The 15,709-nt window shown below is 41.1% G+C and overlaps 1 protein-coding gene across 1 annotated transcript in view; it reads left to right on the forward strand.

The window, feature by feature from the left end:
- The window catches only part of TTC17 (tetratricopeptide repeat domain 17), a 60,699-nt gene that overhangs the window by 31,395 nt on the left and 13,595 nt on the right, over positions 1-15,709 (forward strand). The window lies entirely within an intron of this gene.

A 15,709-nucleotide genomic window follows, 5' to 3' on the forward strand; every position in this document is an offset into this window, starting at 1 on the left:
CTGCTAAATCAAGAGAGAGCTGAATATGCCTTAGCGTGTTAATTCTTCTCATTGAATTTCAGTATTCCAGTGTTTAAGTATTTTATTCTCTATTTTTGCCTTTTTCTGGGACTTTTCCTGTCTTAATCTTTCTTTCTTTCTCATTTCTATTTATAATATCCTTTAGGTCGTCTTTTGTCTGAGTGCAAGAAACCTGAAAGTATGAACCTGACAAGTAGCGTAAATGTTCTTTGTCCATTCTTATGCAGAGTGTAAAATAAACACATTTGTTAATTCAACCTTGATGATGATTTGTGGTTTAAGTCAAAACTCATCTCAAAAATGGACGTGTGGATTTGCCTGTCTTATTTTTATAAGGTTTGGGGAAATACTTTTTTCCCACTGTAAACTTCAGCTGACTCGAGAGGAACATTCACAGGCTATGTGTAAGGGAGGTTAAGTCTCCAAAACCAGAATTATTACAAGAATACATACCCAGAAATCACACTTCACGTTTACAAGTATCCTGAAATATTGGAGGTCTCCTGTTCATCCTTCAGTCCAAAGAAAACAGTTGAAAGGAGATTGTAAGTTTGAATTTTCCTTACATACAATTATTCAACCACAACAGAACCTTAAAAATGCAAACTGTATTCAGATGCTAATATTTCATATTACTTATTGCACTTACAGCATTTATTAAAACATTAATATCATATAGCCTACATAATCTGCTCTTGTGTGGCTCCATGACAGACTGGGAGGCATGTTTTGATGACGAGATGCAAACTGAACACTTCTTTCACACACCTTTCTGGATGGGACTTCAAGTATAGAGCTAAAGCAGCGCATTTGTAAATACATGGATAAGTGCTCAATCACTGTATCTGAAAGTAACAGCAGTAGGGCTGCCTGTGCTCTGGGTTGTAGGCCCACATGATAGCTGTGGTTTTGCTTTGCCTGTCTAAAGCATCTTTTCCCAAGAACTGAACCTACTACTAAGAGATGGGGTTACCTGCTCTGCTACCATGAGCTGCTGGCAGAATCCAGCAAATGGTCAGTGGGAGTTATATGCTAGTATTTGATGGCATATGGGATCAAAAGTCTGAATGTATAGTCTGATTTTTGATGACACTATGTGCTTGTTGTATAGGTGAAGTAGGAATTTACTCCAGCATGTTGGGACATTTGCTGTTAGCACAGGACTTGGTTACTTGCTTATGTGCTCTTGTCTGTATTGCTGCCTGGTACATTTTTCTCTTCTCTAACTTACCTCTGTTCTAGAGATAAACTTGTTTTTCAAACCCAGTTCACTTCATGCATATGAGAAGAGGAATTAAAAACCTCAGACCAATGCTTTTTTATTGACAGTGTTAAGGGTGTTGCTACTGAGTGATCAACTGTTCTGTTACTGGCAAGGCAGTTCCTGAAGCATGTTAAGTAGCAGAAACTTCATTTTGCTTGACATATAACTTGAGCAGCCACATATCTGGCACACAAATAACGGGACCAAGAGAGTTGCATAACAAGTGTAAAAACTTAAATGTGAAAAACAGGGTTAACTCTCTGGAGGAATGAGATACTTTGGCTTTGTGCTGCTCATTAAGCTAATAGAGAAAACCATCATTATTTTTGATTGATAGTGAAATGGTGCATTTCCAGGGTTTGTTCCACACACCTTTATGGCTTAAAAATCTGCAAGGAGCTTTTAGCATGTGGTAAGGTCTGTAGAAGAATATCCAGCTAAAGCCTAAGGGATTGATCCTGTGGCCCGTTATTGGCTGATGTGACCATTCAGATGTTGTCAAGCCTTATTAAAATGGTTATAATGTACCTGAAACACGTTTCTAGTGTGATGGTCAGCTGTCCTTTGAAGCATCTATTAACAGCTGTTGTGTAGGACTTTTCCTTACGTGTATAAGGATAATTGCTGCTTGGACAAGTAGAAGTCATGTGTACTCAAAACACTTTTGTCTGACAGTAAGCATTTGCCTCTGACTGTTCCAATTCATTATGAGCTCATGCACTGCAGATTTTTTTAGAGAAGATCAAAATTCAGTCTTAAACTTCAGTAGTAATAAACTGATGGTATTTCAAACATGAAGCACAACTTGTTTCAAGCTTCAAGTTTCTTTAGTCTCACTGTCTTTTGTTGGAAGTAGAGGCAGTGTAAGTACATTATGAATGTATGAGCATGCCATTAAGATATCCAGATGCCTTTATATAGTATGTATGGTTGAGAAAGCAATGCATACTTCTGAATTTAGGACTCTGTAACAGCAGTAGCTTAATCATCTGCTTTAAGTATGGGCTTAGTGCCCTCTTGTGGTACAAATACCCTATACCATGTGAAAAGAAGTTCTATTTCATCTCCCTCTTAAAATAAAACGTGGGGAAAAGGTATTTAATCTTTTAAGTGTGTGGATTTTTCCTTTGTCCCCAGCACTTAAGTTCTTACAAAGTTAATAAGCTTAGACCTTTAAGCAGGTTGACCTGTAGAGGAGAGATTGACCTGAAAAGAGAAACTCCGCTTGCAACTCTTAATAGTAAGCTTATGGACAGATTAAATAACTTGCTTAAATCTGCATCACAGTTTAAGCCTCTGAGAGCTGCAGTCACTTCGAGTTCCCTATAGTGATTTCATATACACAAACAATAAGCAAAAGCATCACGTTTCCTTTACAATAGTGTGTTAAAACATAGAGCTGTGCAATACTTCGTGTTTCCAAATGCACCTTTCACTTACTCATTGATCCCCTACAAGCTATGACTGTCTTGATAGTCCCAGCAAGGGGCTGCTACACTTTATTTACATTTGCTATAGCATGAGGGCCTTTTAGACATATTTATCATAATACCGTTATAGTTTCCTCCTTCTCAAGCTGCTGTATCTTGTGGCTTCAGGTAATGCTCATCACTTAGAGTGTTACTAGGTAGAAAGAGAGGATGTTTAATTCTTGGGGCAAAGGGTGTTGAGTTTAGCTCAGAATTTAATCTTAATTTAGCTGAAGAAGGAGGCCAGAATCTGAGAGCTCTCAGAAACACATCATGGCAAATGTTTGCATTATCACTTGATAGCATAAAGTGGGTTCTGTCTTAAACGGAAGCAGTTCCAAAATCAGTGTTATCATTTGAAGTTGGATACTCAGTTGCCCGTTTCTGTCCTCCATGCACCCTCCTGCCTGTTGTTCACCCTGCAAGTTCCACCTATGATTTGAAAATACTTTTTGCTACCTGAGTTAGTGCCTGCTGTATAGGTCGGATCTTTCCCTGAAAAGTCTTTGCTTAGTATGACTTGAGTGGCTGAAGGAAGTTGAAAGTGAAGGACTTCGAACTGATAGTGCCATGCCACGCTCACTTTGAAACCTGTCTCTCCTTCCCAGGCTCCATGTGTTTTGATTCTCAAAACTATGCAGAGATGTGTAGGTTGAGATTCTTAAGTTTAAAAGTCATGATACCTGATTTTTACATGGTACCGTATTAAAGGTGGCATTTTTAGCTATGCCAGTATCCAAAGACTCTGTACCCACCACTCACACGTTGTTTCCAAGCTACTGCTTGCTATGAAATCATGCACTTTAAAGGTTTCTGTAACCAGCAAACTGAGCTGTCTTAAGTATATCTCTGTTGCATTTGTTAAACGTTAATGGGTGAATTTGGTCTGCAGCTTCTTTTTGTACTAGCATTAGGTGATGTCTTTGCATGATGCAGAGTCTTTCAAGCTTATGTACTTACTCTGCTTTTTTACAGCATAACAGTGTACCTAACAACTTCTCACAACAGTCAGCAGTCTCGCTTTGCACTGTGCTCTGTTAAGAATGGCATGCCTGCAATATTTAGTGTTCTGTATTCACTCTGTCTTTTCCCAGGATCAGAAGGCCACAGGCTGGCTGAGAATGGAGAAGTCAGTCATGGCCTCAGCTGCGGGAGTAACTATGGAAGTGGGAATAGCACAATGGAAGGGAATTTAGAATTGTAGGGCAGTTCAGTGGGAGTTTACTGATGCAAAACTATTAATATATGAAGAAAAAGCAGTACAGTATTAAACTAAATATAATGTGACATTCGCCATTTATATCTGCCTTTATAGTGCAAATGATTCTTCATGCTATGTTATTTGCACCCTTCAGTTACTTCAGCATAACTACACGCTCCTGTAGTAGGAGGATCATCAAGGGTTAGAGTGGAAGGGAAGAGGTTCTCCTAACTAAATTTTTCAGGACCTGATACCTTCAGTTATTAGAGGTATTATTATTCTTCTGCAGTGTTTGTGGTGCTTTTTTCTGTGATAGGAATATAAAGAAAAGGAGACAGTTGCTACTGCCTTTGTCTTCATCTCATTTTAGGAAGCTGCATTTGCCAGTGGCAGTTTCTTGCACGTAGCTGCTAAAAATTCTTAAGTGACCCTGAATAGTCATAGTTTTTAAAAAGGCCCAACAATTGCATATGGTTAAGAGCTTTTTGGGGATTACCCAAAGCATTAATTCTCCAGTTGCATCTCCAGGAAGATAGAGTTGCACAAACAACTTCCTTGTAAAGCTGTGCAGACTGGATTAGTGAGTTAAAGCATGTTTGGAAGAGAAAGGACATGTGGTCCCCACATATGGGAGATCTGGTAGTGCATAATTAACATTACTTGCCAAGACCTTGAAGGCTGTAGTCACTTGGCTTAAATCTGTGAACTTGTAAAAAGGTGAAGTGTAGCCTCAGCCTGTAATGAGTCATGTTGAGATTGTCTCAAAGCAGCATGTAATGCCATGTGCTCAGATTAAAATGAGCACTGCATGCTGAGCCATGGAGTGCCAGGCACTTAACTACCCCTGATCTGTCTACTTTATTGATGTAGTTTTTCCTTTTAAGGTTGGTTGCCTGGTTCATGTGAGTTTGTGTTGTGCTCTGACTGTCCTCAGAGCTTTCAATCTGTCCTGTGTTACGGCTACTAGTGACTGAAACTAGGACAGTTCAGAGTTTCCCTTGAGGAAAAGATCGATGCTTCTTCAGTGCAGCAGTTTCAAGGAGAAGGGACACTCTTCCAATAATTCCTAGTCTTTCTGCAGCTACTGTTCTATAGATCTGTATTATTCTGGCAGTGGGAAGAGGGTATTGTCCTGTTAAATCCTAAACTAAGGTGGTTGGCAGTATTCTTGTCAAACAGCCTTCTGCAGTTATTCCTTACCTGGACTCAACGAAAGGCTAATGCAGTTCTTGGTCATCACTCCCTCAAAACCAGGATTGATTTATTTTTTCTCTTATTTACAGCAACATCTCTGCTTCTTCATGGAATTGTGTAACATATGGCCTGTCAGACAAATTGCTAAGCACTTAAGAGCTATCTTAGATTAATAAGGGGTATACCTACCAGCACATTGTTTTGCTGTTTGAGTGTGTCCATGTTTTGTCTTTGATCTCCAGTTAGGAGAAAGATTGCACTGGTATCTATCCCAAACAGATCTATAAATTGTCATGGATCAAGTCCCACTATTGGAACAGAATCACAGACTGGTTTGGGTTGGAAAGGACTTTAAGATCGTCCAGTTCCAACCCCCTGCCATGAGCAGGGATGCCTCACACTAGACCAGGTTGCTCAAGGCCTGTGTATTAATCTATTGAGCAGTATAACCTAGTGAAGAGATACAACAAAAATACAGCCTATCAAAAATATTCTCTTAAAATAAAACCTATGAAATCAGGTTCCTGTGTGATACTGTTTAAGTAGCAATATATGGTGCACACCTTACAGACAGAGTGGTAGTGAAAAGGCACGCACATAAAGCCATTATTGGGTTTTATAGTGTCAACCATGCATGTTGGGAGAAGCAGAAAGCTAACAGTAGCTCACAGTGGGGTTATTTAACAGTGTACAGTTCAACTACAGGATGCCATTTCTCATCAGTGTCTTAAAGTCCCTTTTAAATTTGAGTTCATGGGTACCACAGGGTCTAATATTTAATATTCAGCATAAGAAGAGGTATGTATATAATACAGAAGACAGATTAGAAAGAGAGCAAAACAAACGCAGGCCACTGTTGCCTTTGCTTATGCTAGTGATCCTTAAACTAAGAATTTCCGTGGCTTCATCAGAGCCAGATTTCAGAAGTGTGTTGTGTGCAGGGGGCCAAGCATTAGTCATTCGATATTCATAGCATGCATTATGCTGTGATCTGCTGTGGGTGAGTGTTTATCGTTAAGGAATTAATAAGGAACTATTTTCTTATCTGACAGGAGGAGAAAATTCTGGCACATAGATGTCACTGAGGACAAGCCTTTGCCTTCAGAGCTTACATGTGCTTGTTTCTCTTGCCTTTCCCTTTTTCCCCAAAGCAAACCAACGACTAAAACCTAGCTATTCTGGAGGCACAGGCTGAAAGTGACACTGGAGTTCTACCTGCCTTCCTCCTCTGTATGCAGGACCAGAAAGAGACCCTGAAAGAGACATTTTCCAGTCTCTTTTATCCACTGACAGGATTGGAGAGTTTAAATTTAGGTGTTGGTGTTGGGAGCAGCACTGGTCAATATCTTTGTCAGCAGCATAGACAGTGGGATCGAGTGCACCCTCAGCAGGTTTGCTGCTGACACCAGGCTGTGTGGTGCGGTCAACACACTGGAGGGAAGGGATGGGATCCAGAGGGACCTTGACACACTTGAGAGGTGGGCCAGTGCCAGCATCATGAAGTTCAACAAAACAAAGTGCAAGGTCTTACACCCTGGTTGGGGCAATCCCAGGCACAAATACACATTGGGTGGAGATTGAGAGCAGCCTTGGGAAGAAGGACTTGGAGGTGTCAATGGACGAAAGGCTCAATATGACCTGGTAGTGTGCACTTGCCGTCCAGAAACCAGCCGTGTGCTGGGCTGTATCAAAAGGACCAGCAGGTGGCCAGCAGGTCAAGGGAGAGGATTCTCCCTCCCTATTCTCCCTCCCTACTCCACTTTTGTGAGACCCCCCCCCCTTCTGAGTCCTGTGTCCAGCTGTGGGGTAACAATACAGGGGGGATGTGGAGCTGTTGGAGCGAGTCCAGAGGAGGCCACGGAGATGCTGTGGGGCCTGGAGCAGCTCTGCTCTGGAGTCAGGCTGAGAGAGCTGGGCTGGGTCAACCCGGAGAAAGGTCTGGGGAGACCTGATAGCAGCCTTCCGTAACCTGAAGCGGACCCACAGGAAATCTGGAGAGGGGCTGTTTACAAGTGCACATAGTGGCAGGACAAGAGGCAATGGCTTTAAACTGCAAGAGAATAGATTGAGATCTTAGGAAAAAAATCTTCCTTGTGAGGGTGCTGAGGCACTGGCACAGGGTGCCCAGAGAAGCTGTGGCTGCCCCATCCCTGGCAGTGTTCAAGGCCAGGTTGGACACAGGGGCTTGGAGCAACCTGGTCTAGTGGAAGGTGTCCCTGCCCATGGCAGGGGTTGAAACTAGTTTAAGGTCTTTTCCAACCCAGACTATTCTATGATTCTATTTTAGGCCCATTGAACAAGCTTTGCTTCTACGTGTGCGTCATAAAAACCAAACAAGGCCTATTTTGTTGGGTATAGAGGAAGGAGGAGAGTGCAAGCCTTAAGTAATCAACCTCTTTTATTTTGCCCTCCCTGTTTTTAACTATGGGAGGGTGGGTTGATGTTTTCTACTCTATTATAAGGTAGCCTACTGAATTCTTCAGGATGCTTAGCATGCATGTTTCCTATTAAATTACAACATGTTCTAATTTAAATAGGTTTGTTTCCTCTTTAAATTTTTTTTTGCCATGTTTTATTCATCACTTCTTTATATTTCATAAGGAGAATTCGTGTGTCTGTTCATCAGGGACTGGTGTGTTACGCAATGGTGAGGTATTTCACTTAGTAGGAACAAGGAATTTGGTTATGTATTGTTGGCATTTGTATGCTTTAAAAGGTTTAATCAGAACTGCTGTAATGAGACAAATAGATAATCTTTAAATCTATAGTAAGCCAATTTAGAGGCGTCTTTTGGCTACAAATCAGGTTTAAAAACTGTTTCCCTATGAGAACAGTTGTTTTACGACATAATCCTCTTAATTGAAAACCTGTTGTTGGAATAAATGATAAAACAGAACCAACTTTTATATGCTTCCTTTTGTGTGCCTGAGTCTTTGGCCACATAAATCATCATCCTGTTTGCTCTGCATCAAACCAAAGCTTGTTATGTAGCACGCTCTTCTTACTGCTCGATTATGAGCATGCCCCTCATCCAAAGGGTCATCTAAGGGAGAAACGTAGAGAAGAGGTAGGAATTTATGAAAATCAACTTGGAAAATACTGTATATTGCTTTTTCCTTATTCGTTCTCTATACTTAGCCTTTATTTTTCAGTTAGCAGAATGTCCTGTTCTTTGAAAATGTTTATTTTTGTCCTGTAACTTCAGTGTTGCAAAGAAGGGTTTATATTAAAGGAAAAGCTAAAAATGAACTTTGTTTCTGTGTAGGGAGAAAACACATCAAAACTTAGTCTATATTTTGGGCACTACACCCATCATTCTCTGCCATTACCCATATTGGTACTTAACTTGAAATACTTGACCATCAGGGACTGTAGTGGTAGGACAAGGGGTGATGGGTTCAAACTGAAGCAGGGGAAGTTCAGGTTAGATATAAGGAAGAAGTTCTTTACTGTAAGGGTGCTGAGGCACTGGAATGGGTTGTCCAGGGAAGCTGTGAATGCTCCATCCCTAGCAGTGTTCAAGGCCAGGTTGGACAGAGCCTTGGGTGAGATGGTTTAGTGTGAGGTGTCCCTGCCCATGGCAGGGGGTTGGAACTGGATGATCTTAAGGTCCTTTCCAACCCAAACCATCCTATGATTCTATGACCAGAGAAGGAATTTGCTGTCTTAGAGTAATAACTTATTGTTATCTCTTCATTATTCCAGAATGGTAGCTATGATGATGTGTGGGTAGTAGATAACATTTTTTAGTATTGGGATATTACAACTGTAAAAGGTACTGGAGGTACATGTGTGTTACTGTTCTGGAGCCTAGTCATGCCTTACTGAGACTAGCAGTGATGCTTTTGGGTTTAGGGAGAGCAAGACTGACTGCTGGGTGGGCTGTTGGGCTTTCTGAGTCTGTGACAGGGCTTCAGACGATTTTACTCTGCTTCAGGTTGAAAACCTTTAGTAGCTTATCCATCTTCCTTGTATTTTCCTGGGTCCTGTAGTGCACAGTGAAGAGTGGGACTTGTGTATAGACCTGTCAAACATTTACAGGTCAGTATTGCATAGCCAGGTAATCATATTAAGAACTTTTCTTCTCCATTTACTTCCCTTCTCTGACTAAAAATGAACTGAAAACGCTTTGGTCACATATTCTTTTATGCTTGTGTGTGTGGAAAGCCCCAGCTTTTCTCTGGTAGTGCTTCTGGAGCACAGTGCTGTCTTGCAGCAGTTAGGCCTTGTGACCTTTCTGTAATGTTTTTGATGACAGTTCTGTTCAGTCATAAGTGGTTTGCAGTTTCTGCTTTCAGAGCTCAATCATGGGATTCATTTTGAAGTGTAAATACATGTTTTTTTCCAGGAAAACGGTAAGAAAAGGAACACATGAGTTTTAGAGCTGCATCTTAATAGAACAGTGTTCATTTATAATTAAGGTGAGCAGAGCACTAGCTGCTAAAGATAGGTCTTGTCTCTAGTTACTGCTCATCCTATTGCTTTTAATACTCATCTCAAAATAACTGGCATGGATTTTTTTCCCTTTAACAAATGTTCTGCAGTCAAATGTCTGTTCATGTGTGACTGGAATAACACAGCTGCTTTTAAGGGCTCACAAGATCTTTAGAAAATTACCATGTTCACCTTGAAACATCACGGTAATTCAGGTATGCAGCGTGTTTTAACAGTGCTATGAAAGTCATAGCTCATGCTTTCTATGTTGTATGAAAGGATGGTCTCTCAAAGAGCACTTCCCCATAACACTACCCTGACTTGTTAATGTCATATTGCAGTGAAGTCACCGTGGTGCAGAAAGTAGGACAGTTCTTCAGGTGCTGCTTTGGCCCTGATTTTGATGACTGAGATCCCAGTAGTTGTAGTGTTCTGGTAGGTGAGTTCATTCATTCCAGATTATTCTTGTAAACTCTGGTAAATTGAACCATCTGGTAAATGGGTTTAAACTTAAACAGGGGATGTTTAGTTTGAATATAAGGAGGAAGTTCTTTCCTGTGGGGGTGGTGAGGTGCTGGAACAGTTTGCCCAGAGAAGTGATAAATGCCCCATCCCTGGCAGTGTTCAGAGCTAGGCTGGACAGAGCCTTGGGTGCCGTGGTCAAGTGTGAGGTGTCCCTGCCCATGGCAGGGGGTTGGGACTGGATGATCTTAATGTCCTTTCCAACCCAAACCATTCTATGATTCTATATTGCACATGACATAAAGCAGTGAACAAGACTTGCTCTATGAAAGTCATGCGTGACAAAAGTCATGGCTTCAGTTTGATTTCTATAACGGATATATTTTATCCTAATTCTACATACGAAGTGTCACCCAAGCTGTGAGCACCACTAAAGTTTTCACATCACCAAAGAACAGCATTAATTGTTACGCGTTTTCATGTGTAAGGTGGTAATGTACCAACCCCTTTGACTCGTGTCTCTCTGTATCTTTGTAAGCAGTAACTAGCAAAAGTCAAAGGAAGACAGCTTATTGATGCCCTGCTCCAGAAATGTCTGTAGATGAGGCCTTTTGTGAGCGTGCAGGGATTAAAGCCTATTTCCATTAAGCTCATGACATGTCATTCATGCTATCAAAAAAAGAGAACTACCTTCACTCAATTTCACTGTGGGGAATACCAGTTTTGAGCTCACATCAAAAAGTATGGAGTTAACTCCTGTTAGTAGGTTGGTTTCAGTCTGTTCTGTGCTCTGACAACTCGGGTATTAGGCTGACAATATCTGTATTAAGAAGAGTTCTCTCTTTGCATTGTTTAAATGCAAAGGGGCACATCATTTCAGTGACATCGCCATTTAACTTGCATTTTGTGTAATCTAATGCAAGTCACTGACTGCAGCAATAGTCACTTGATTCTTGTAATCATTCGAGAGATAATCTGGCACTGCTTATTCCAAGTGGTATGAAAAATAGCAGTACATAAATTTGAAATGACTTTTAATTCTGAGGCATTATTCTGCCATTGTAATTTCTAAATGGGTTCCAAAAAATCTAAGGAAATTTGTTTGTCTTGTCATAAGAAGTTAGGAGCCAATACTTTTCTTAAACCTTTTACTTTGAAACATAGATGGTATCATTAGGAATGCTGTATTTCACAAGCTCTGCGCTGACAAGCTAAGAAGAACAAGTCCAGAGGAGGCCACGAGGATGATCAGGGGACTGGAGCACCTCCCACATGGTTTAGTGTGAGGTGTCCCTGTGCATGGCAAGGGGGGTTGGAACTGCATGATCATAAGGTCCTTTCCAACCTAAACCATTCTATGATTCTATAAGAAAAAGTCAGTAAAATCTCTGTGCTAACCAAAGAGAGATAATTTTACTTTTGATGCTCAATGCTGTTGATGTCACCAAATCATCCATCTTAACTTGGTATATAGGAATCAAACAGTGACAGTATTTAGGGAGGCCTCATTCTCTCTGCCGGATGTACCACAAGACACAAAGAGCTGCAGTGCAGTTCATTTAGAGCTTTAAAACAATCAATGCCCTCTTTAATAATGAACTTTGATTACTTTGGGGACCTTCATCAAGGTGCAGCACTTCATGTGATACATTGAGGGTGCTGATTGCTCATCTTTCCTCTTCTTCGTACTTCTCATATTTCTTTCCTTGCTTTAGGTAAGCAGCTTTGAGTCTAAGGGCATGGAATCACCTAAATTGACAGAAGTTTGCTCTTAATCAAACAAAATGCCCCACGTAGTACCAGAAATATGTATATAAATATATGTAATATATATAATAAGGAAAGTTCATGATTGCTTCCAAGTGTCTTTCCTGAGAAATGTGGCAATATGAAGTATGGTTCAGAATAAATATTTGTTATCCCTTTATACGTGGAATAAGTCTTCAATGTCAGTTACTGCATAGAATCATAGAATATTTAGGGTTGGAAAGGACCTTAAGATTATCCAGTTCCAACCCCCCTGCCATGGGCAGGGACACCTCACACTAAACCATGTCACCCAAGGGTCCAACCTGGCCTTGAACACCACCAGGGATGGAGCATTCACAGTTTCCCTGGGCAACCCGTTCCAGTGCCTCACCACCCTTACAGTAAAGAACTTCTTCCTTATATCCAATCTAAACTTCCCCCATTTAAGTTTTAACCCGTTACCCCTTGTCCTATCACTGCAGTCCCTAATGAAGAGTCCATCCCCAGCATTCCTATAGCATCCATCACTTCTCCTTCCTGCTATTTCTCCTTCCTGGCTACAGATGTCAACACTGCGTGTTTCTTTCCTTACACGAAGTGGCTTTCAACTTAAGAGTTTGGAATCATCCAATTCCTAAACAAGAGCTGAAGTGTGACTTTTTGTTCGGGGATTTTTAGCCCTACCAACTGTAGTAGGTACCACAGCTTGGATGACATTGGAGAGGGGTCCTGAAAATCAGAAAGGTGGTTAATATTAGGTGGGATGGATGGATTAGCAGATCTTTTCTCTATTTAAAATGTATGTTGTGCTAGTGCTGTACAAGCGCATTCACTTTGGCCCCCAAAAATTACAAGCTAGAACAATATGAGAAATAGAGAACTTTAATATATAATACTGTGTTCTGCTTTTAATGTCCAAAGTCTCAGTTTAGAGTTTGTATTTGCTTTTTCCCTCCAGTGGATTTGCTTAATAATTTACAACACTGGAACAGGCTGCCCAAGGAAGTTGTGACTGCTCCATCCCTGGGAGTGTTCAAGGTCGGGTTGGACGGGGTTTGGAGCAACCTGCTCTAGTGGAAGGTGTCCCTGCCTGTAGGACAGGGGTGGAACTGGATGAGCTTTAAGGTCCCTTCCAACCCAAACCATTCCATGATTCTATTCTCTTTCTTTCCCTGCAAATTTCTGCATTAATCTGACACAGTCAGACTAGTTATTTGTGTTATTTCTAACACCTCAGTGAAGACCCAGACACTTGTTTTGTGTCATCTCTATAGCATCTTTGTTTCACTGCCTGGAACATAGTAACCATGTCTCATAATAGAGGGTAGGATATGTACTTTCTTCTCTTTCTTAGTTCTGCAGAATCAATAGGAAAAGTGGCTCTCATAAAATTAAATGAGCATAGAAGTGCTCCTTCTATAGTAAGTTTTCAGGATGGAGTAAGCTGAGTTGATCAAGTGCTACAAAGTCATTTTAGACTTCAAGTTTTGTAGCTGCAGTATCACTGTGTGGGGACTTCACACCTAAACTTCACATGGACTTATTTAGACAGCCAGAATATGTGTGCAGTGTTAATAATACGTAGCTGACCATAGGGTGGCAGTCGCTTCTGTCCTTCACTAAGGCTAAGGTGCTGTAAGTCCTGCAGTGATACAGCTCATGTCCTACAGCCAGTGAGTGTGCCTGGAGTTTGGGGCTGTGCTGCTCCCTTGCTGGTCTCACACTTTTACCCTGTTGGTCTGCAGGCATCTGGCTGATAGGAGCTGTGAAGTTCTCGCAGTGTTTCATTGCCGCCAGCTTCACGCTCATCACAGATCTTAAACATACACTGGTTTTTCAACCAGTGACGTTAGACAACTGAAAGCAACAACTTGAAGAAGGAGGCCACTCAGGTTTCTATATATAGCAGCTGTCAGATCCCAAGAAAGCCACTGTTCGTCGAGTCTCGGTTTCTAAATTAACAGAGTCCCTCTTAAGTAGAATTTTAAGTGGTTTTTCTTTTCCTTTTGCTTTTTTTCCCTCTCTTTTTGCTGTTTCTAGTTCACTTGAAAACAGTGGTCTCTTTTTCAGCCCTTTTGCTTTTGTTCTTTACACGAATGGTGAGTTGACCTTCAGCAAAGGGAGTTGTGGTCATCGCATTACTGAAACACACCTGACTTGCATCAAAATCAGGCTGGTTTGATGGCAGGCAGGGGGGACTGGTTTCAGCTTGAGGGTTCTGTGCATACCATCTCTCATAAATTAAACATGAGGATCTCTATAGGGTGAAGTGATTTTTTTGTTTGTTTTGATGAAACCAATTAATTTTCTATTGGCTGCATGGAGGAAGTGAGGAGGGGATTAAAGAAAGAGTCAATGAATGATAGAGTAGGAAAGGCAGAGCATAACTATGGCAGATGCTAGAAAAGTTTATGAAGTTAACTGCGTCTGGTTTGCATATTTGCTCATAAAATACATTGTTTGACTTCTATACAGCAGAAAAGGTGGGTCTGGAAATAGTTTCCTCAGAGGGTTTATGAGTATAGTTTTATTTGATCCTTGGTCACACCACCATACCCCCCTAGAAAACTGTTTCTCCTCCAAACATGCCACCAGAGTGTTCACAGATGCAAAAGTAGAGACCATCCAGCAAAAAGCTATGGTTTCACTTTGCTGAGAGGTGATGGACCAGGTTATCCTTACACAAGAGTTAGAATCACTCCCTTGTCCTGCTGGCCTGATAAAGAGTGAGACTTCAAAGTACTGTTTTGTAACATAGGATCATTGCATGGAGAAGAAAGGAGGCACTGATCTAATTTCTTCACATTCTCATATTTTATGCTGCTAGCTTAAAAAAATAGTGGTTTTCATATGCATGGAGCAGTGCCATTTGCATTCATGAGGGTAGAATGGGGAACATACTTGAGAATCTTGCATTTAATTTAAGCTTTCTTTGATTCACTATGTGCTTCTTAATTCATTTGTGTATGTATGCTATTTTGACTCACAAGTGATTGAAAGGAAGGTTTGAGAGCAGCAGCTTCGTACACAGAATATGTTTCTCTCTGTGGGGACATGCTTCCCATGTGATAAGAGGCAGGTACCCTGGTCCATGTCTCAGCCCCATAGCTGTGCAGTGGGGTTTGGGGCAGCTTCTCCACATATGAAGAATCCTGTCTCTTAGCTGTGCAACTCGGAGGGTCGTGGCAGCAGCTCTCTGAGCATCTCTTCTCCTCAAACACTGGCAAGTAATTGCTGTTAGAAGCTCTCAGATCTTCAGTTAAAATGTATTAAAGATAAAATATATTGCCACAAAGGTGCAGGTGGTTACCCTTTAAGCTTAACAGTATCTCACTGAAGGATGCTCCAATGCTTGTGTTGCAAGTTTGCTCTTTAGTGTTTTTTTTTACCTGCTTATTGCTGGCTCTGCATTTGGCTTTTTCCAGTGTTATTCCTAGATCTTTGCATTTGGTGGAACCTGACCACAGAATTATAGATGTTAAATTTTCAGCTGAATAAACTGGGTTTTGGCACATATTAATACTTGTAGCTTTTGTCTGTCTGCCTAATGAGCTAATCTTACCTATGGGCTGCCTGTTGCTGGCTCAGAAGGTCAGAGCCTGGCAATCACATGTCAGTCTGCCTTGGCCCTTTTTCTTATGCATGGGAACGTTATGGTGTCTTAGGGAAGTTTATGGCAGGCAAGCCCCACATATGGTGCATTGTCACTAAAAATATGTCTTGGGAATGCTCATTGGGGTGGCCACCAGCACACAGTTGTTTCCTATGCACTGTGTAACCTTCCCTCAAAAGAGAACTGATTTTTCCTTCTTTAGTACTTCATTGTGTATACCTATTAACATGGTTTCCTGTAACTGTTTTAGGTGATCTGCCTTGTCAAGAGGCACATTAGCTTTTTAATCACTGAATGAAGTC

This window comes from Pezoporus flaviventris, unplaced genomic scaffold, assembly GCF_033815535.1.
Source record: "Pezoporus flaviventris isolate CSIRO_AGI_PZ_B2104156 unplaced genomic scaffold, CSIRO_AGI_Pfla_v1 ptg000035l, whole genome shotgun sequence".
In the NCBI taxonomy this organism is placed as follows: domain Eukaryota; kingdom Metazoa; phylum Chordata; class Aves; order Psittaciformes; family Psittacidae; genus Pezoporus; species Pezoporus flaviventris.